Genomic DNA, 5,832 nt, shown 5'->3' with positions numbered 1-5,832 from the left:
TAATTGTAGCACAGTTTACTATTTTTAGCAGTTTTTCGGGTCCTGAACTTCTGGAGCCGTTTTGAGGCCCTAAACGACGTTTTTTGGGAAAACTGAGAGCAACATGGGTTTATGGACCGATTTTTCTCTTCCCAAAGTTGTAGTTCTCGGATAGATCTTTCTAACAAGATATTGTATACGTCAAACGGAGATCGTATGCAAAAGTTACGAACCCGGGAAGTTGATGTACCAATTTACCCAAACGGGGCCCACAATTTGGCGTTTCATCTTCGAGGGTTAGGTTTTTGGATGTTTAGGGTTTTCCATTGTTTATCAACAATAAATAGGCCTTCGAGCCTCATTGTAACACAGTTCAGAGGCATGTAGCCACCACATCTCTTCTTAGAGATAAGCTACCATCGCCCTAGCTGTTTATTTCCATTTTCTGTTTGTAAGCATATCTCAGTATTTTACATTAATGAAATGACATATTATTTCTACTACATCTTTGTGTTTATGGTTATCTCTATAATTTGTTGCGTTCTTGTTTAAATCCGGATCAGTGGTATCAGAGCGGTCTGCTTTTTCTCTGTTTTTCTTTGCATGTCCCTGACAAGGTCGGGATATAAGGAGTTAGGGCTTGAACAGTTGAACTGGTCGAACCCTTGCAAGACTAGCCTCGCAAAACCCGACGACCTTCCATGGCGGATGAAAAGAAAGATGAGGGAGTAGGAGATCCTATCAAAATATTGCTCGAAGAAGCCCTCGAGTGACAAAGGAACGCGATGATGGACAACTTTGCCCAAATCCTTCAACAACTACCCAGGGGTGACGCATTGGCTTCCCATAGCTACTCTGGAAACGCCACACCGTTTAAGGTACAAGTTAATTTTGAAATCCCCATATTCGAGGGTTAGATAGACACAAATGCCGTCGATAAAGGGTTAAATTTGTTAGAGGGTTATTTTTCTGTTCATGATTTTTCCAGTCGGGAAAAGATTATTTTCGCTCTTCTCAAAGTAGCCCCCCACGTGGGAAACCTATTGCGAGCAGAAGGATGAAAGTACTGGCTCACTATTTTCAGCCGCACCCACCTGGAATTCATTCTGGGATGCCATCAAGGAGTAGTACTACCCTGGCGGAAGCTATGAGGATCAATACATAAAGTGGACTACGTTGTGGCAGGGAAGGGACCAAGACGTGCTAGAGTTTACCAATATTTCCATACCCTTCACACAAAGTTGGGTATCAAGGATTTGGAGCAGCATTTGATACTCAAATATCGCGACTGCCTGCACAAGTACATCCAAGAAGAAATAGAATTCCTGAACATCTCCTTGCTCAGCACAACATACTGATATGTTGTCACCGTCGAGCAAAAGTTTAAGCAGAAGAAGTGAGACTTTGGATCTGTGAATCCGAAGCAAGGGAAAGGCGCCCCCAGACCACAAAACAAATGAGAAAGCTAAGGAGAGGTGGCCCAAGACAACCCGCCAAAGCTGCAAGCAAAGAACAGCGCCGCGAAGCCGAAAAAGGACACAGGAAAATGGTGTGAGTTCCATAAGAGCTCCACTCACAACACAAGTGAGTGTCGGGCCAAGCAGTCACTGGTGGCTGAGCTAGAAGTTTCAGAATCAGTTGCATGTTCCGACTCTGAGTCAGAACCCGACAAGGGGAATGACAAAGGGAAGCAGATTATCAATGCGGAGCCCAACGCCACCATTGCCACCACGAAGATCTAGAAGGAGGAACCTGAAGATTTAGAGGAGGAGGAGCGTCTCTTCCACTCCCAGATGTGGGTAAAGGGATCCCCACTACAGTTCATTGTCGACAGCGGGAGCCAAAAGAACCTCATTTCGACAGAGGTTGTGAAGCAACTAGGCTTACCAACCACAACACATCCACAACCATACACCATCGGGTGGCTTCACCAAGGATGGGATCTTCGCGTGAGCCAGCAGTGTCGCCTTCCATACAACATCAAGCCCTTCACAGATGAGGTATTGTGTGACATTGCTCCCCTTGAAGTTTGTGATGTATTATTAGGAAAACCATACTTGTGGAAGTGACATGTTGTGTATGAATCAAGGCCCCGTGCTGTTATTATTACTTTGGGAAATAAGTTGTACAGGATACCGGAGGTAGCACCGCCTACCACCATCTCTTTGGTTACTGCAAAACAATGCAGTAAGCTCATTTCCAAAATTGGGAAATTTGTTTTCCTGATCATATGCCCTCAAGGAAAGAAGACGACGGTGGCCACGACCTCCGGAAAGGGCTCCTCCGCACAACAACTACAGATGGACAAGGTCATGGAGGAGTACGAGGACATCTTCACCTCCCCCGCCAGGGTTCCTCTACACTGTCAGGTCAAGCACTCCATCGATCTGACCCCAGGTGTGCCGTTGCCTAATGGACCAATCTATCAGTGCTACGTTCTAGAGAACGATGAAATCAAGAGGCAGATTCAGGAGCTTCTTCAGAAAGGTCACATCTGTCTGAGTTCATCGCCTTGTGGGAGCTCGATCGTGTTGATACAAAAGAAAGATAGGACTTGGAGACTCTGTATTGACTATTGGGCGCTGAACAAGATCATTGCCCGTAATAGGTACCCGATCCCATGGATTGATGACCTCCTAGACCAACTGAAGGGGACAAAATATTTCAGCAAGATTGATTTGAAGTTAGGATATCACCAGGTACTAATCGAACCCTTCGATGTGTGGAAGACTGCCTTCAAAGCCAAGGAGGGCCTTTTCGAATGGTTGGTTTCGCCTTTCGGATTGAAGAATTCTCCTGCAACCTTCATGAGGCTAATGGATGACATCTTGCGGCCATTCACCAACTCATTTGTAGTGGTATACTTGGATGACATCTTGATCTTCAACCAGAGTTTGGAAGAGCACCTCCACCACATCCGACAGGTTCTCCAAACACTGTGGTAACACAAGTTATGTGCCAACTTGGAGAAATGAACTTTTGGCATGAATTAGGTTCAGTATCTGGGATACATTATTGATGAACAGGGGGTGCATGTGGATCCAGCCAAGATCCAAGTCATTCGGGATTGGTCCTCTCCAACCACTATAACGGAGCTCCATAGCTTTCTAGGTCTTTCCAACTTCTACCGTAGGTTCGTGTTGGGATTTTCTCATATCACTTGGCCCTTAAGTCAAGTCATTAAGGGAGGAGTGAAAGAAAAATTCTTTTGGTCTGAATCTCAACAGAAGGCATTCACAGAGTTGAAAGATTGCCTCTACTCGGCACCAATGCTCGCATTGCAAACTTGCAACAACCATTTGAGGTCGAGACAGATGACTCTGACTATGTTATTGGGGCAGTCCTTACTCAACATGGGCATCCAGTGGCATATCATAGTGAGACACTTTCAGACACAGTCCGAAAGTATCTCACTTATGACAAAGAGATGTATTCCATTGTGCAGGCCTGCCGACAATGGAAACATTACATTTTGGGGAAGGAAACTGTCATCCACACAGACCACCGACCCCTCCAATTCATACAGACCCAAGGGAAATTGCAGGATGATCACCATCAGAAGTGGTCCACACACTTGCAACAGTTCCATTTGAATATCAAGTATAAGAAGGGCAACACCAATAATGTTGCAGATTGCCTCAGTCGACCACCGATCATGTCATTAAGCACCGTGCTCAACTCTTGTGGGCACAAGACTTATGATTGGCCACTTCTCTACATAAGCAACCCAGAATTTGGCCACACATACCAGAAACTCTTGGAGGGTCGGCATGTTCCAGATTTTCACCTTCAGGATTCCCTGTTATGCCATCTGGGTCACCTTTGTGTTCCTTTAAGCGAGCATGCCAAGATGATTTCGGAAGCACACTACAGTCGGGCTGCTGGGCATTTCGGGGTCGAGAAAATGGTGGCAGTACTGCATAAGTATTTCTATTGGCCCCATCTTTGACAGGATGTCGGGAAGTACATCAGATCATGCACTACCTGCGCCATTGCCAAACCGACAGTCAAGAAGCAAGGCCTCTATAACCCACTGCCTACCCCTAGTCGACCTTGGGAATCCATCTCCTTGGATTACATGTCAGGCCTTCCTTCCACTAAGCATGGAAACGACTGTGTTTTTGTGGTTGTCGACAGGTTCTCGAAGATGGCCATTATGGCGGCCTGCAAGAAGAATATCACAGTAGAAGCCACCACTAAACTCTTATTTGAACGAGTGTGGGTACACTTTGGGATCCCACAGTCTATCATCTCAGATCGAGACAGCAGGTTCCTCAGTACATTTTGGTCCAGTATCTGGTCGATGCTGGACACCAAACTCACTAAGTCCACAACCTTCCATCCTCAAACTGATGGCTAGATAAAGGTTGTCAACAGGATGATTGTAAACATTCTGTGCATGTACAACTCAAAGCATCCACGCACATGGGATGAGAGCCTCCCCTATGTTCAGCACAGCTACAACCGGGCTCTCCACAGCTCGACTGGCCACAACCCTTTTCAGGTGGGCTTAGGATTCCAGCCACTATGTCCCATTGATGTGGCCATGCCATTTGTAGCTACTCATGTAGATTCGGCTCATGTCCAGTTCGAAACAGATAAGGCAAACAACTTCATTGAGCACATCCAACATATTCGCCAGTAAGTCCATGACATTCTGGAGAAGTAAAATGCCAAGTACAAGCAGTGACATGATCAACATCGGATGCCACACAAGTTTCAGGTGGGCGACAAAGTCTGGTTGCATTTGCAAAAGGAATGCCTTACCAGAGCCTATTGGAAACTTAGAGCACTCCTATATGGTCCTTACACCATTACAAAGGCTATGGGAGAGAATGCATTTGAGCTCAACATTCCCCCATTCCTTGGCCTGCACCCAGTGTTCAATGTGGACCACCTTCGGCCATACTTTCCACCATTACTAGACACATCCGACATTGCAGAACAACTCACAACCATAGAGTTAAATCTAGATTGCATGGAACAAGCTGCAACTGATCGGATCATGGACACACAGATCAAGCACACTTGCCAGCATAACATCCAATTGTATCGAGTTGTCAAAGCAGGCCAAATCCTTCACCAGGGCGAGTGGCTCATCAGGGACCAAGTTCAATAGAAGTTTCCTCATCTCATGGAGGAACTCAACACAATGGGGACCATTGCTTCCTAAGGGGGGAGGAATGATCTAGGTGGATATTGGTGGCCACCCGCCAAGTCCACTTGGACCCCCACCATTGTTTCTTTCAGCTTTTCAGTTTCCTTAATTGTAGCACAGTTTACTATTTTTAGCAGTTTTTCGGGTCCTGAACTTCCGGAGCCGTTTTGAGGCCCTAAACGACATTTTTTGGGAAAACTGAGAGCAACATGGGTCCATGGACTGATGTTGCTCTTCCCAAAGTTGTAGTTCTCAGATAAATCTTTCTAACGAGATATTGTACATGTCAAATGGAGATCGTATGCCAAAGTTACGACCCCGGGAAGTTGATGTACCAATTTATCCAAACGGGGCCCACAGTTTGGCGTTTCATCTTCTAGGGTTAGGTTTTTGGATGTTTAGGGTTTTCCATTGTTTCTCAACAATAAATAGGCCTTCGAGCCTCATTGTAACACAGTTCAGAGGCATGTAACCACCACATCTCTTCTCAGAGATAAGCTACCATCGCCCTAGTTGTTTATTTCCATTTTCTGTTTGTAAGCATATCTCAGTATTTTACATTAATGAAATGAAGTATTATTTCCACTGCATCTTTGTGTTTATGGTTATCTCTGTAATTTTTTGCGTTCCTGTTTAAATCCGGATCAAATTTGAGAAGAAAAAGGATCATGATCTTGATGAAATATCAGTTTCCA

Source organism: Pinus tabuliformis, chromosome 3_1, assembly GCF_031772625.1.
Source record: "Pinus tabuliformis cultivar Carrire ecotype Pingquan chromosome 3_1, CPIR1, whole genome shotgun sequence".
Taxonomy (NCBI): Eukaryota; Viridiplantae; Streptophyta; class Pinopsida; order Pinales; family Pinaceae; genus Pinus; species Pinus tabuliformis.
The sequence above is the reverse complement of the archived record's forward strand: the minus strand, read 5'-3'. Positions refer to the sequence as shown.